General features: G+C 44.2%; 1 long non-coding RNA gene and 1 pseudogene across 1 annotated transcript in view; one reads left to right on the top strand and one right to left on the bottom strand.

Annotated features, from left to right (window-relative positions):
• Window positions 1-1,117: 1,117 nt before the first annotated feature.
• Window positions 1,118-16,920, top strand: part of LOC127488503 (uncharacterized) — a 38,312-nt gene continuing 22,509 nt past the window's right edge. Inside the window, exon 1 of the long non-coding RNA XR_011382903.1 lies at window positions 1,118-1,255. This is a non-coding gene — a long non-coding RNA (uncharacterized lncRNA). The remainder of the gene's footprint in view (window positions 1,256-16,920) is intronic.
• Window positions 14,546-14,954, bottom strand: LOC100349457 (complex III assembly factor LYRM7 pseudogene; annotated as a pseudogene).

Genomic DNA, 16,920 nt, shown 5'->3' on the forward strand with positions numbered 1-16,920 from the left:
GAAGGGGAGGGGAGGGAGGGAGAGAACAAGCTTCCATCCGCTGGTTCACTCCTCAAATGGTCGCAATGGCTGGAGCTGCGCTAATCCGAAGCCAGGACAGGTGCCTCCTCCGGGTCTCCCACAATATCCAGGACTGAGCCAGGCTAAAGCCAGGAGCCAGGAAGTCTCTTCTAGTTGCCTACATGGGGGGCAGGGACTGAGGTACCTGGGCCATCACCCACTGCCTTTTCAGGCGCATTTTCAGGAAGCGGGAGCAGAGGCAGAGCAGCCGGGACCTGAACCGGCTCATCCCGGATGCGATGCCAGCATCGGGGGCAGCAGCAGAAGTCGCTGCCAAGAGAGGAACCAGCGTCTGCAGGAGCCGTAGCTGACCTACCGAGTCCTTTGCAGCTCCACGGTGCCGCCCAGCACACGTGCACATCCACGGCTCACTCCTGAGATGAGCACATGCTGCTATACACCCAGAGACCAGCCCAGCCAGGTCAGGAGGGAGACCCGAGATGGAAGGGGCCTTGTTTGGATGTCAAAGCTCAGTACACACAGCCCCGGAGAACAGTGATTCCGTGCCCTTCTGCTCCCGGGTCGGTGGTCATCCCAGCCCCTGCAGGAGCGCGGAGGACGTCAAGCGGCCCTGTGGTCAGAGCCCCCTTCTTACTTCACTCTTATAATCTGGCCGCTACAACGTCAGCTACGCGTCTGTTCCCCACCCACAGGGTGGGCAAAATACAGGCGCCATTTCCATGAGGCAGAGGCAGCGCCCTGCGGGGCCTTCCCCTGGGCGTCTCCCTCGTCCCCCGTGTGCTCCCTGACACCGGCCATTTCCCCGCCGGCTTCCGTCTCCCCTGGCTTCCAGCCTCGCACTCTTGCCCGCCTGCAGCCGGAAGCGGAAGTGCCGGCCGGAGTCCGCGTGCGCCGGGTCTTCCGGCCTGCGCAGGCGCGCGTCGCGCTCTGGAGGAGGGGCGGGGTCCGAGGGCGGCCGCGGCGCCGCCTCAGGCTGGGGATGTGGCGCCGCCGCCCGGTTTCTGGGTTCTCCCGGGACCCGCGCCTGGGCGCCCCGAGACGAGGGCGGGCGGGCAGGGCGCTCGGCGGGGCCTCTGCCGTCTGCTGGGCTCCCGCAGCCTCGTGAACCTGCGTCTTCCTCAGGACGGAGAGCTCCCCTCGTGTGCGGTCCTGGCCACGCTGTCCCGCTGGGGTCGCCGTGGGAGTCCCGCGATGCTGTCCCGCTGGGGTCGCCGTGGGAGTCCCGCCAGGTTGGGTGAGCGCTGGCTGAGTTTGTCCCTGTTTGGGGTGCGAGTGGCCCAGGTTCGGCACATGATATTCGGGGGAAAGATGGGTCGCCTGCTCAGGGAGGGCGCAGGTGCATCTGGTACCGCTAAGTGCAGGTGGGAGTGCGGACAAATGCGGAATTCACAGGTAGGCAAGAGCTCTGCGCGCATCGGCCCTGCCTCACCGCCTGCAGGGCCTAAAGATACTCAGAGCTGGACAGTGGGAGTGGCTCCAGGGAGAAGGAGAATAAGGTGGTGAACCCAGAATTCTTCATCAGCGTTAACTTACAATGGAGATGAGAACTAAATAATCCTCGAGCAGACAGAGCCATTAGGCCTGGAAAAAAACCTTAATTCCGTTAAATTGCAAATAAGAACAAAGCTTGGGTAATTTCTTGTCAGTGCTTGTATTAGAGAAAATCAGAGTTCAACCAGTCAGCAGCAGCCAACCAGCGTAGAACTAAGCATTTTCCCATGGGATGGACCAAATAAGATCACTTTGTGACCAATACAATGTTTTCTCTGTATAACTCTCGGCCTTCACTGGGTAGAAGCCTGTCCGTTGCTCGTTCAGTGGAGTCTCCAACTTCTAATTTGTGAATTTTGTTTGTTCAAAAAAAGTCTTGAAAAAAGCTTTTTGTGCCACAATTTACATTATCATCATTAAAGTTTCATTTTTCCTTTGTAGTCAGTAAGTAGAAGATTGAGGTTTTAGCAACTAGGAAATATATTAGTTAACATCTTAAAATTTTTCCTGAGTTATTTCCTTTTGTAAAAAACATTTTATTGGCCAGCGCCGCGGCTCAATAGGCAGCGCCAGCACACCAGGTTCTAGTCCCTGTCGGGGCGCTGGATTCTGTCCCGGTTGCTCCTCTTCCAGTCCAGCTGTGTGCTGTGGCCTGGGAAGGCAGTGGAGGATGGCCCAAGTGCTTGGGCCCTGCACCCGCGTGGGAGACCAGGAGGAAGCACCTGGCTCCTGCCTTCGGATCAGCGCGGTGCGCCGGCGGCAGTGGCCATTGGGGGGTGAACGAGCGGAAAAAAGGAAGACCTTTCTCTGTTTCTCTCTCTCACTGTCCACTCTGCCTGTCGAAAACAAAAACAAAAACATTTTATTGAAATACAGTATACATATGCCAAGAAATATACTTAAGTGTACAGATAAATTGTCATCTAATCAGATTCATAACACCCAAATTAAGAACAAAGCATTACTAGATCCCGAGATTCCCCACTGTTCCCTCCCTACTTAATTTTTTTAACATGTGAAATGAATATATTTTCATTTACATAGCATAATATAGTTAAGCATTATTTATGACTATATGATATGCCACCCACAGAGTTTTTATTCTCTTTGTAAATTAACTAGCACAAATAAGAACACATGTGGTATCTGTCTTTTTAGGGCTGGCTTATTTCACTTATAATAATGATCTCCAGTTGCATCCATTTTGTTGCAAATGTCAGGATTTCATTCTTTTTATGGCTAAGTAATATTCCATGTATATATATGTCCCATTTTCTTTATTGAATCATCAGCTGATGGATGTCTAGGTTGGTTCCCTGTCTTATCTATTACATGTGAGCTGCTATGCTATAGGAGTGCTGATAACTCTTTCATATACTGACTTCATTTCTTTCAGATATATAACCAGGAGTGGATGGCTGAGTCATACCTGCCTCACCACAATGCTGGCCCCAGTTTTTTAGTTTTCTGAGGAATCTCCATATTCTCTTCTCTAATGGTTATATCACTATGTATTTCCACCAACAATGTATTGAGGTACCCTTTTCTCTACATTCTCACTAGCATTTGTTGTATTTTTATTTTTAGATGATAGCTACTCTTGGTGATATCTCACTTTGCCAAACTCTGCTATGAGTTATAATAGTCTCTTATCAGAGTCTTTTGAAATCATGTCATCTGCTAATGAGGATACTTTGACTTCTTCCTTCTCAATTTGTATCCCTTTGATTTCTTTTTTTTTCCCTGATGGCTCTGGCTAAAACTTCCTGGACTGTATTGAATAGCACTGGTGAAAGTGGACATCTTTGTCTGGTTCCAGATCTCAGTGGGAATGCTTCCAACTTTTCCCAGTTTGATAGTACACTGGTCGTGGGTTTGTTGTAAATTGCCTTGATTTTATTGAGGAATGATCCTTCTATATCCAGTTTGCTTAGAGTTTTCATCATGAAAGTGTATTGTATTTTATCAAATGCTTTCTCTGCATCTATTGAGATAATCATGGTTTTTGTTTTTTCAGTTTATTAATGTGATATATCACACTGATTGACTTGGAAATGTTGAACCATCCCTGCATATCAGGGATAAATGTCACTTAGTCTGAGTGAATGATCTTTCTGATGTGTTGTTGGATTTGATTGACTAGAATTTTGTTGAGAATTTTTGCATCTATGTTCATCAGGGAAATTGGTCTATAGTTCTCTTTCTCTGTTGTATCTTATTCAGGTTTAGTAATTATGGTGATATTGGCTTCATAGAATTTGGGAGGATTCTCTCCCTTTCAATTGTTTTGAATAGCTTGAGAAGAATTGGAGTTAGTTCTTTAAATGTCTGGTAGAATTCAGCAGTGAAGCCATCTGGTTCTGGGCTTTTATTTGCTGGGAGGGTATTTGTTACTAATTCAGTTTCCATCCTGGTTATGGGTCTGTTTAGGTTTACTATGTCTTCATGGCTCAATTTAGGTACGTTGTATGTGTCCAGGAATCTATCCATTTCTTCTAGGTTTCCCAGTTTGTTGGCATAGAGATCTTTGTAGTAATTTCTGATGATTCTTTTTATTTCTGTGGTGTCTGTTATATTTTCATTTTCATCTCTAATTTTATTAATTTGGGCCTTCTCCCTCCTTTTTTGGTTAGTTGAACCAGGGTGTATTAATTTTTTATATTTATTTAAAAAACAGCTCTTCATTTTGTTAATCTTTTGTATATTCTGCTTCAATTTTGTTTCTTTTCTAAGTTTAATTATTTCTCTTTTCCTACTAATTTTGGGTTTGGTTTGCTGTAGTTTTTCTAGATCCTTGAAATGCATTGATAGTTAACTTATTTGGTGCCTTTCCAATTTCTTGATGTAGGCACCAATTGTTACAAAATTTACTCTTAACACTGTTTTTGCTATATCCCAGAAGTTTTGATTTATTTTATTGTCTTAATTTGTTTCCAGAAATTTTTTGACTTCTTTTGATTTCTTCAATGACCCACTGTTTATTCAGGTGCATGTTGTTCAGTCTCCATGTGTTTGCATATGTTCTAGAGATTCCTGAGTTGCTGATTCCCAGCTTTATTCCATTGTGGTCTGAGAAGATACATGGTATGATTTTATTTATTTTTTTTGATTTTGCTGAGACTTGCTTCATCTCCTAGCATGTGGTCAATCCTAGAGAAAGTTCCATGCACTGATGAGAAAAATGTGTATTCTGCAACTATAGGATAGAAAGCTCTATAGATATCTGTTAGGTCCATTTGGTCTATAGTGTTGATTAACTCTGTTGTGTCCTTGCTGATTTTCTGTCTGGTTGATTTGTCCATTGCTGAAAGTGGGATGTTGAAGTCCCCCATTATTATTGTATTATTGTATTGGTGGCTGTGTCTCCCTTTAAATCCCTTAACATTTCCTTTAAATTTCAGATGGCCAAATATATATATCTATTTTAAAGCTTTTATTTAATGAACGCATTTTTCATAGGTACAACTTTAGGAAAATAGTGGTTCTTTCCCCCATACCCGCCCTCCCACCCTGACTTCTGTCCCACCTCCTACTCCTTCTCCCATCCCCTTCTTCAATTTCATTAATTTTTGGTTTAACTTTATATACAGTTTATGCTATATACAGATTTCAACAGTTTGTAGGTATATATACATTTATAATGGTCACATCTTCCTGTTGAATTGATCCCTTAATCATTACATAGTGCCTTTTTTTGTCTCTTTGAACAGTTTTTGTGTTAAAGTCTATTTTGTCTGATATTAAGATGGCTACACCAGCTCTTTTTTGGTTTCTGACAGCATGGGGTATCTTTTTCCATCCTTTCACTTTCAGTCTGTATGTATCATTGTTGATGAGATGTGTTTCTTGTAGGCAGCATATAGATGGGTTTTGTTTTTTAATCCATTCAGCTAGTCTATATCTTTTAACTGGAGAGTAGAGGTCATTTACATTGAAAGTGACTATTGATAAGTAAGACTTTGCCCTCCCAACAACGTTCCTGTTGTTTACTTTGTATTTTTGTACTTTTACTGGGAGATTTTCTGCCTTCACCTCTTTTTGTACTAATTACCATGTTTGTGTGTTTCTGTGTGTAGCACATCCTTAAGCTGCTTTTGTATGGCTGGACTGGTGGTGACAAATTCTTTCACTTTTTAAAAAAATTTCTTAGATTGCTCACAGAATTTTTTTTAAAAAGATTTATTTATTTATTTGAAAATCAGAGTTAATGGGCCATCAAAGAAGGAGGTATTTTTCTCTGAAGGGAGGAGAGAACTTCCATTTTGATTAAGGCCTTGTCTAAATAATGACAGAGTTTGTGAACTCAAGAGGCTTCCATGGCCTTGGCAGCTCATGACAAGAGCCTCATGTGATCACTGATGTCATAAATAAGAATGTCAATTGTTAAATCAACAACAGGAGTCACTGTGCACTTACTACCCATGTAGGATCTCTGTCCTTAATGTGTTGTACTATGAGAATTAATGGTAAAAATAGTCTTCAAACAGTTCTTTATACTTTGTGTGTCTGTGAGTACAAACTGTTGAAATCTTTACTTAGTATATACTGCGTTGATCTTCTGTATATAAAGATAAGTAAAAATGAATCTTAATGAAGAATGGGATGGGAGAGGGAGTAGGAGATGGGATGGTTTGTGGGTGGGAGGGTAGTTATGGTGGGGGGGAACCGCTATAATCCAAAAGTTGTACTTTGGAAATTTATACTTATTAAATAAAAGTTTTCTAAAAAAGAAAAAGAAATTCATAGTTATACAGAGAGAGGAGAGGCAGAGAGAGAGAGAGGTCTTCCATCCAATGGTTTACTCGCCAATTGGCTGCAGTGGCCAGAGCCGCACCGATCTGAAGCCAGGGCCAGGAGCTTCTTCTGGGTCTCCCATACTGGTGCAGGGGCCCAAGGACTTGGGCCATCCTCTGCCGCTTTCCCAGGGCATAGCATAACACTGGATTGGAAGAGGAACAGCCGGGACTAGAACCAGCGTCCATATGGGATGCCAGTGCCACAGGTGGAGGATTAACCTACTGCGCCACAGTGATGCCCCCCCCTTACTTTTTTAAAAAATTTGTATCTTTTTCTAAATCTTGAGTCCTACTATTTCTAATTACCTGTATCCTACAATATACGCATACAGTGAGTTTTACGGTTTTAACATTACTTGATTCCACATTTATTTTCAGTTCTTTTGTACTTGAGAATGTGAAGGTATTTGAGAGAAACAGAATTAAAGTGTAAGTTTGTTTTGTTGCTGGAAATCTTGAAATTACTTTTTAGATGTGTTTCCATGAAGTTGTTGAGGTCCTTTGTATATTCCATTGTGTATGTAAAGTGTAAAGTACTTTGCTCAAAAAATACTGATTCATTCTTCTGTGTGGGTGTGGTACCAATTTGATTAACAGTTAAACGTGTTGATTTTGTGTTCAATTTTAGAATTTGTGAGATTCTTCTCCCTTTTTGAGCTAGTTTAATTTTGAAATTATAAAATGTTCATGTGGTTCAGAAGTCAAAACTATAAAAAGGCATCCTGAGGTGTTTGCAGCATTCACATCTCTTGCGCTGCATTGACATCTGCTGTGGTGTGGAAGCTTTGTATCCCTTCCAGAATTGACGTGGAAGGCTGGAAGAACTGCAGCCTTGTGGAAGTGGTTATTGCCGGAGACCAGCTCCAGCCAGTTCAGGGGCCCCAAGGTGTGAGAGGTGTCGGTGCTTGAAGAAATGAGACACTCACAGCAAGGCTGATGGCATGGCTCTGGCTTTTGAGCACCAGACTTCAATCACAGACAGGTGTAAGATAACAGGCTGCCCACACAAGCCAAGGCCTCGAGTGCTGCTGAACTATGCAGAAATTGGCTACATAGGCTAGAATAATACCTTCCTAATCTAATCTTTACTAGAAGCCCCACGTTCAAAGCAGATCCTTTTAAAAATGTATCCCCTCTTTGCAATTTTTTCTGTAATTCTTTAATTTCTTTATTGCACTTATTTAAAGGTTTACTTAGATCTATTCTACAGTTTTGACATCCTAACCATTGTAGTATTTGTAGCATATAGTGAATTAAAGCTTTATTAACATCTATCTTTATTCTAGTGGGAAGTATATACCAGAGAGCCTGTTGCCTTTTAATTCTTTTCTACAAGCAGCTCAACCTTGCATAAGGCATTAACCCTTTCTTCTACACTAACATTCTGCTTGATTAAAATTCTACAAGGCAATGGACATTTTGGAGATTTATGAGACTAAGTGCTCTTCCGTAAAATTCGGAATACAGCAGTCATTAGCAGGACCACCAGGAAGCTCTAGCTTGTAGTGTAGTTCCCATCAAACCTAAAACCACCAAGAGGACCGCAGCTGTCCTTCTCATGCCTTGCTGAGACAGACCTTCTGCTGTGACCTTGTCAGCCAGCTGAAGTTGCCTTGGCCTCGTCAGGTTATATTGTGGGGCAGAGACCTCACAAGTGGTGGGTTAGTTACCCTCCCACATTCTGCCACTGTGTGGACACAGCCCTGTCATCCTCCAGATGTGGTGTGTGTGGCATCATCTTGGAGGCAAACACCGATCCCTAACCTGACACTGACCTTCCTGCAGCTTGATCTTGGCCCCCCCCCCCAGCCTCCAGAATGGTGAGAAGTAAATTTCTGTTTATAAATTACCTAGTCCTTAGTATTTTGGTATAGCAGTAGAGATAAACACAGTACATTTGTTTTTTTAATGAAAGATTTAGTTTTATTATATGAAAGGTAGAGTTAGAGTGACAGACAAATGGGTATATTTTATCCAGTGGTTCACACTCCCTGTAGTGGAATGAGGTGAAAAGTTCATGCCAAGATGGCCACTGAGGTGAACAGGTCATGCCAAGATGGCCGCTGACAACAGAAACTGCCTGGCAACTGGCCGTGATTGGATGGCTTAGAAAACCACATGACAACAGAAGAAACCACATGACAACAGAACCTGACTGATGGCAGGCCGTGATTGGATGGTTTCAGAAACTGCCTGGCGACAAGAGCCTGACTGGCAACAGGCTGTGATTGGATGGCTTTGGAAACTGCCTGGCAACAGGCTGTGATTGGTTGGGGCATAGACCGCCCCTTGACTGGATTGGCTGGTCTTGGCTATATAAGCTGTTGTACTAACTCACATAAACGAGTCTGCGGGCTGCTAGCCTCTGGCCTGCTTTCACCCGACTCCCGGGGTCTGTGTGGTGACTCTGCGCCTCTTGCCCCCACCATGCTCCTCCTCTCAGAAAGGAATCCACTGCAACATTGTTGAGAAATCAACTGCAACATCTACTGCAACAACTCCCCAGATGGATGCAGTAGCTGAAGCCAGGAGCCTGGAATTCCGTCTGGGTCTCCCACATGTGTTGCAGGAGTCTTGAGTACTTGGGGCAATTTTCCACTGCTTTCCCAGGTGCTCTAGTAGAGACCTATAACAGAAGTAGAGCAGCCAGTGGAACTGGCATTTGTATGGGATGCTGGCATTACAGGTGGTGGCTTAATCTGCTATACCACAATTCTGGCCCCAACAATGTCTTGGAAGTGTTTTCTTCTGTGTCTTTGAAAGGGACTGAGAGATTGAGAGAGAGAGATGGAGTGATTTCCTTCCACTGGTTCACTCCCCAAATGCCTGCAACAATGGGGCTTGGCCAGGCCAGGAACTGGGAACTGAAACTGGTTCTCCCCCCTGGAAGACCGGGAACCGACTTCTGTGCCATCATGTCTCCCTCCCAGGATGTGCATTAACAGGAAGTCGGGAATGGAAGCAGCAACAGAACTTGAACCTAGTAATTCTAACATGGGTTGCGGATGTCCCAAGCGGTATCTTTTTTTTTTTTTTTAAATTTTTGACAGGCAGAGTGGACAGTGAGAGAGAGAGACAGAGAGAGAAAGGTCTTCCTTTTGCCGTTGGTTCACCCTCCAATGGCCGCCGCTGCAGCCGGCGCACCGCGCTGATCCGATGGCAGGAGCCAGGATCCAGGTGCTTTTCCTGGTCTCCCATGGGGTGCAGGGCCCAAGCACCTGGGCCATCCTCCACTGCACTCCCTGGCCATAGCAGAGAGCTGGCCTGGAAGAGGGGCAACCGGGACAGAATCCGGCGCCCCGACCGGGACTAGAACCCGGTGTGCCGGCGCCGCAAGGTGGAGGATTAGCCTATTGAGCCACGGCGCCGGCCCAAGCGGTATCTTAACTGCTGCCCCAAATGCTTACACCACTAGGCTTTTTTTTTTTTTTAATGAGAACAAGGCATTGTGTGTTCTGATACACATTTTTATGTATTATTCCAGCCCTAGAATCATTATACACTTGTATCAAGGAGGATGGAAAATGCCCTTTCCATTTGGTCTCATAAGCTGCTCTGTGTTGGCCTTGGCATCAGTGAAAGAAGTGTTCAGGCAAATTTCACCATCAGTGTCTCTCATATCTTGGAGTAACCTTACAATCATTCTTTTTAATTAATTCTCAGGCATTTCATCAGCCTCCCTTTCTTCACAGTCCAATATTCATTTATTATTGTTTTCCTTTTGGAGAGTCATATTGCTTTGCTTTTCCTATTTTTTTTTTGTGTTGCTATATGAGTTTTGAACATCTGGGGGAATCATTTGTTTCTGTCACTTTTAGAGGATGGGTTTTCTTGATTGAAGGCTTTTTATTTCTGGAGCTGTGCCTCTGGGTGCTGGTTTGGTAAAGTGCTTTAGCTTTAGTTCTGGTTAGATTTGCAGTAGAGTCTTCCTGTGCCTTTATTTGCTATCGTTGATGGTAGTTGTAGTGGGGATCTGGGCTGTTCCCACGGCTCAGTGTGCTCACTGAGATTCCTGTTACACAGGTCTCCAGCCATCTCCCAAGGCAGGGGCTGGTGTGATGAGATTTTCAGGTGTTCCTGGGAAGGGAAAGAGTCTAGAGGGACAGCTGATATGGGGGTGGTGTAGCACCTCTGGCTACCTGGCTGCTTTCATTGGGGGTCCAAGGATGCTGGAGTAAGCTGGTGAGTTTGGCCTCACAGGGCTTCACTGTGCCAGAGAGAGTGCACAATGCACTTCACTCACCCAGAAGTGTGCACTACTCAGAGCACCAGCACACTTGTATTGTGCCCTTCGACCCTACTGTGAGATGTGTCCCTAGTGTGCATGGAACTCTGAGCCTCCATCAGCAGATGGGCCAGTGCATGGGACCTCAGCTGGAACCTGCAAGTTTTCAAGTGGCTGGGGAGAGGTGACGGTGGAGGAGAGGATGGACCCTAATACTGTTGGGGCTGGCCCTCTTATTTCCAGAGTCCGAGGGGCTGTCGATGCCAGCTGCCGTGCTCCCACTGCTGCTGTACAGAGCGGTGTGTGGATTAGGGCTCTGGGGTTGCCACTACCCTGCCAGGCGCATTGGACTGTGGGGCTCAGTCTGCCTTGCTAGAATGCAGGAATGTATTTGGGGTCCCTGGGAAGGAGATAGGCAAATGCACAGTCTGGATTCTGACAGCAACTCCCCCCTCAAGATGGCAGCCCCCCACCACAGTCCCTGCTCTGAGGGGTGGGGAAGGGAACTGGGCTTGACTTCTCCAAAGTTGAGGAGCGGTGAGTTTCCAGGGAGTGCTGCTGAGCTGCTCTGTGGCGGCTGCATTCCTCTCTGAGGAGGATCACACAGGTGAGCGGTTTGTGCAGAGGGGCACCACTTACACCTTTCTGCTCGCCCTGTCCCCTGAGCACGGGGCCGGGGCTTCAGACACGCCGCTTTGACTTTCTGTGTCCTCCTCTCTCTGTGTGCTATGCCTGTCTGACCGTGTTCCCATCATCCTCTGCTGCATCAAGTGCTCTTCCTCAGGCACTTACCTCTAGAGGTAGCTGTTTGGGTTTCCTCAATGGAGGACGCAAATGCTGGACTTCTCTATGGCCATCTTGAAACTCTGCCACGTGCACCTTTTGTTATATCCTCTAAACAACTGCTAAATGGAAGAGTGTTACCCTGAGTTCTGTGAGCTGCTTTAGCAAGCTAATTGAACCAGAAGTAGTCTTGGGAACCGCAATTTATAGACGATGGGTCAGATGTATAGGTGACAGCCTATTACTTTTTTAGCATTGATAGTTGGTAGGGCCATCTGTGGGACTGAGCCCTCACTCTGTGGAATCTGATACTAACTCATGGTAGAGTAGATAGCATCAGAATTGTGTGAAGTTGTAAGTAACCATTCAGTGTCCTCTTGGTGGTGGAAAGGTCCTTACACATCTGGTATCAGAAATGTTGGAGCTGGTGTTGTGATGCCGTGGGTTAAGCCTCCAGTATTATGTATGAACACTGGTTTGAGTCTCGACTGCTCTCCTGATCCAGCTCTCTACTAATATACCTGGGAAAGCAGTCAAAGATAGAAAGATGGCCCAAGTGCTTGGCCCCCTGCCACCCACGTGCAAGGCTTGGATGTAGCTGCAGGCTCCTGGCTTCAGCCTGTAACAGACCTGATAGTCTGGGGGAGTGAACCAACAGGTGGAAGATCTGTCCCTCTTTCTCTCTCTGTAATTTTGCCTCTCAAAAAAAATAAAATTAAAGTTCTTTTATTAATATGAAGAGAACAGATTTTATGTATTCCATAGGGACAGTTCCAAGAAGACAGCCACACTTTCCTCACTCTCCTGCTCTCCCATCACACTCCCTCCCTCCCCTCTCATCATCAGTTTTCATACGGACATAATTTTAATCCACTCTATATTCACAGGCTTAATTCACCACTAATTACAGTATTCAACAAGTAAAAAGTAGTAAGACCACAGTTCTACAGGAAAATAAACAAGGGCAAAAAATGACAATTATCCCAAAGTGACAATTTTGAATAAAATATAGTTTTTGGTTTTCTATATTAACTGTCACATATGAAAGAAAACATGATATTTGTCTTTTCCAGACTGGTCTATTTCAGTAAGCATAATGGTTTCAGTTGCATCTATTTAGTTGCAAAAGATAGGACTTCATTCTTTTTTGTGGCTGAGAAGTATTCCATAGTGTGTATATACCACATTTTCTTTTTCTTCTTTGTTTTTATACAACATTTTATTTATCCAGTCATATGTTGGACATCTGGGTTGAGTCCACATCTTAGCTATTGTGAACTGAGCTGCAATAAACAATGGGGTACAAATAACTTTCATATGCTGATTTCATTTTGTTTAGGTAAAGTACCAAGAATGGGATGGTTGGGTCATACAGTAGATATATTTTCAAATCTCTGAGGAATCTCCATACTGTCTTCCATAATGGTTGTACTAGTTCATGTTCCCATCAACAGTGGATTAGGGTACCTTTCCCCCCACATTCTAACCAGCATTTATTGTTTCTGACTTTTGGATGATATCTATTTTAACTGGGATGAAGTGATATTTCATTGTGGGTTTTTTTTTAAAGATTTATTTATTTGAGAGGCAGAGTTACAGAGAGAGGGAGAGACACAGAGGGAGGTTTTCCAGTGGCTGGAGTGAGGCCTATCTGGAGCCAGGAGCTGTTTCTGGGTATCCTGTGCACTTGGGCCTTGCTCTGCTGCTTTGCCAGGCCATTAGCAGAGAGCTGGATTGGAAGTGGAGCAGCTGAGACTTGAACTTATGCCCATATGGGATGTCAGCATTGCAAGTGGAGGCTTAACCTACAAAGCCACAGCACCGGCCCCAGTCAAGTCTCATTGTGGTTTTGATTTGCATTTTCCTGACAGCTAGTGATCCTGAACATTTCTGCATCTGTCTGTTTCAATTTGTATTTCATCCTTTGAAAATTGAATGTCCTTTGTCCATTTCTTTTTTTTTTTTGGTGCATAACACAATTTATTTACATTTTAAAACTTCAAAAATATAATTAAAAGTATATATACATTTGATAAAAGTATTAAGAATGGAATATCAAGGAATTATCCTTGGAGAGGAGAGAGAAAGTAGGGGTGAAAGGAAGGTAGGACTTTAGATTTTGTGACTTAACAGACCTGACACAAAATGGAACATCTGTCAAGTGTGGGAAATTGGTTCATGAGCGTATGTTATATAGTTAGTAATATTTGGAATAGTTCACAATTAATTTTAAACTAAAGAACACTAGTAGTGGGGCTGGCACTGTGGCGTAGCAGGCTGGGCCCCTGCTGGTAGCACCAGCATCCCATATGGATTTCAGTTCCAGTCCTGGTGACTCCTCTTCTGATCCACCTCTCTGCTATGGCCTGGGAAAGCAGTAGAAGATAGCCCAAGTTCCCAGGCCCCACACCCACGCTGGAGACATGGAAGACTTTGCTCCTGACTCTTGGCTCTGGATTGGCCCAGCTCCAGCCATTGTGGCCATCTGGGGAGTGATCCAGCAGACGGAAGAGCTCTCTCTGTCTATAACTCTACCTCTCAAATAAATAAATAAAATCTTAAATAAAGAGATTTTGTTACAAAAAGCTTTGAAATCCATGAAATAGTCTCTTCATAATATGTATTTCCCATAAACTTTATGAAAACCCCTGATATGCATGGATTTAAAAATTTTTTCATCAAAATAATTTTTAAATTTTGTTTCCAGAACTTTTTGAAGTACCTTGTATGTGATTTGCAAATACTTTCTCCAGTTTTTCAAAGTCAAGTCATATTAATTTACATCTACCCATTTTTTCCTTAGAAAATACAGGATATTTTCTAAAGATTTATTTATTTATTTGAAAGTCAGAGCTACACACAGAAAAGGAGAGGCAGAGAGAGAGAGAGAGAGAGAGAGACTGAGAGACTGACTGACTTCCATCTGCTGGTTCACTCCCCAGTTGACCGCAATGGCTGGAGCTGTGCCGATCTGAAGCCAGGAGCCAGCAGCTTCTTCTGGGTCTCCCATGTGGGTGCAGAGGCTCAGACTTGGGCCATCTTCGACTGCTTTCCCAGGCCACAGCAGAGAGCTGGATCGGAAGTGGGGCAGCCGGGTCTCAAACCGGCACCCATATGGGATGCCTGCACTGCTGGTGGTGGCTTTACCCTCTATGCCACAGCTCTGGCCCCAGCAATGTCCTTTTAATGTGAAATTTAATTATGAAGCTGTTCTTTAATGCATCGGTTTTCAATATGTCAGTTGAGAGAAGAATGTACATCTAGCACTTTTGCCAGAGTTATATATCTTAAAAGGTACAAAGATTTGGTCTACCCTAGAAAATTCATTGCTTCTGAGTTGGTGCATTGCAATATGGCACATTTTCTAAAATAAGGTCTGTCCTAGGACCAATTTCAGTGTATTGCGGTCTGTGTGAGTACCTTGTATAATGGATGTTCTGAGCAACAGTTCTACATCGGAACCTATTTTCCTTAGCTCTTCTATTTTCTTGGAAGAGGTCTCCCTTTTATGACTTTTGAATTCTTCATTTAGCTTTATTCTGGCTGCTTCTAATGCTCTGGCATCATTTTAAAAAACTTGTTGTCTGGTCCTGTGCAATGTTTTAAAAAAGCTGCAAAACCTTTGCTACCTATCCCATGGCTCTTCTCACTGCTGTGCCACCTCTAGCGGTTCCCTTTGTCCATTTCTTTCGTTTTTTTTTTAAAAAAGATTTATTCATTCACTTGAAAGTCAGAGTTACACAGAGAGAAGAGAGGCAGACAGAGAGAGAGGTCTCCCCTCCGATGGTTCACTCCTCAGATGGCTGCAATGGCCGGAACTATGCCGATCTGAAGCCAGGAGCTTCCTCCAGGTCTGTGTGGGTGCCGTAGGGGCCCAAGGACCTGGGCCATCCTCCACTGCAGAGAGAAAGACTGGAAATGGAGCAGCCAGGATCCGAACTGGCGCCCACATGGGATGCTGGCACCACAGGTGGCAGCCTCACCCACTATGCCACAGTGCTGGCCCAACCCTTTGTCGATTTCTTAACTGGATTGTTTGTTTTGTTGTTGTTGAGTTTATTGAGCTCTTTATAGATCTTAGATATTAATCCTTTATCAGTTGCACAGTTTGAAAATATTTTCTCCCATTCTGTTGGTTGCCTGTTTGTTGGGTGTTTCCTTTGTAGTGTAGAAGCTTCTTAGCTTGATGTAATTCCATTTGTCTATTTTATCTTTATTGCCTGTGCTTCTGAGGCCTTTTCTGAGAAGTCTTTGCCTATGCCAGTGTCTTGCAGAGTTTCCCCAGTGTTTTTCCCTAGTAATTTGATGGTATCAGGTTGTAAATTTAGATCCTTGATCCACTGTGAGTTGATTTTTGTATAAGGTGTTAGGTAGGGGTCTTGTTTCATTCTTCTGTAAGTGTAGATCCAATTTTCCCTGTACCATTTGTTGAAGAGACTGTCCTTTCCCCAGGGATTGATTTCAGCTCATTTGTCAAAGATTAGTTGGTTGTAGATGTGTGATTACTTTTCGGGGTTTCTATTCCATTCCATTGGTCTACATTTCTATTTTTGTGCCAGGACCAGGCTGTTTTGATTATAACTGCCTTGTAGTATGTCTTGAAGTCTTACGTGATGCCTCTGGCTTTGTTTTTGTTGTTTAACATAGCTTTAGCTATCTGGAGTCTCTTGTGCTTCTATATGAATTCTAGCATCATTTTTCCCCCAAAGAAACCTTTTATTTAAGGAATACAAACTTCATGCATTTCATAAGTACAACTTTAGGAATATAGGATTCTTCCCACCATACCCACCCTCCCACACTTTCAACCCACCTCCTCCTCCCTCTCCCATTCCCAGTCCCATTCTCCACCAAGATCCACTGTGATTAACTTTATACACAGAAGACCAACTTGTATATTAAGTGAGGGGTTCAACAGTTTACATGGAAAAAAAACCTGTTCCTCAACAGTTGAGAAAAGGGCTGTTCAAAGTCACTGCATCTTGAAGTTAATTTCACTTTTTTTAAGAAACTTAATTAACTGTAAAGACGCACACAAGAATGATACATCTTTTGTGAGCACTTAGACATAATTATAATACAACTCTCTGAGGACAGAGGTTCTGCCTGGGAAGTTAGTGCACAGTGACTCCTGTTGTTAAATTAAAAAAAAAAAAGATTTATTTTATTTGACAGGCAGAGTTACAGAGAGAGGTAGAGACAGAGAGGTCTTCCATCCTCTGGTTCACTCCCCAGATGGCCACAACGGCCGGAGCTGTGCCAATCTGAAGCCAGGAGCCAGGAGCTTCTTCCGGGTCTCCCACGTGGGTGCAGGGGTCCAAGGACTTGGGCCATGCTCTACTGCTTTCCCAGGCCACAGCAGAGAGCTGGATCGGAAGAGGAGCAGCTGGGACTAGAAACGGTGCCCATATGGGATAAGGGCACTTTAGGGCTGGGGTGTTAACCTGCTGCGCCACAGCTCAGGTCCCTCCTGTTGTTAATTTAACAATTAACACTCTTATGTATGATGTCAGTGATCTACCAAGGCTCTTGGCATGAGCTTCCCAGGCTGTGGAAGCCTTTTGAATCCACATACTCTCGTCAGTATTTAGATAGGGCCATAAG

Source organism: Oryctolagus cuniculus, chromosome 16, assembly GCF_964237555.1.
Source record: "Oryctolagus cuniculus chromosome 16, mOryCun1.1, whole genome shotgun sequence".
NCBI classification, from domain to species: domain Eukaryota; kingdom Metazoa; phylum Chordata; class Mammalia; order Lagomorpha; family Leporidae; genus Oryctolagus; species Oryctolagus cuniculus.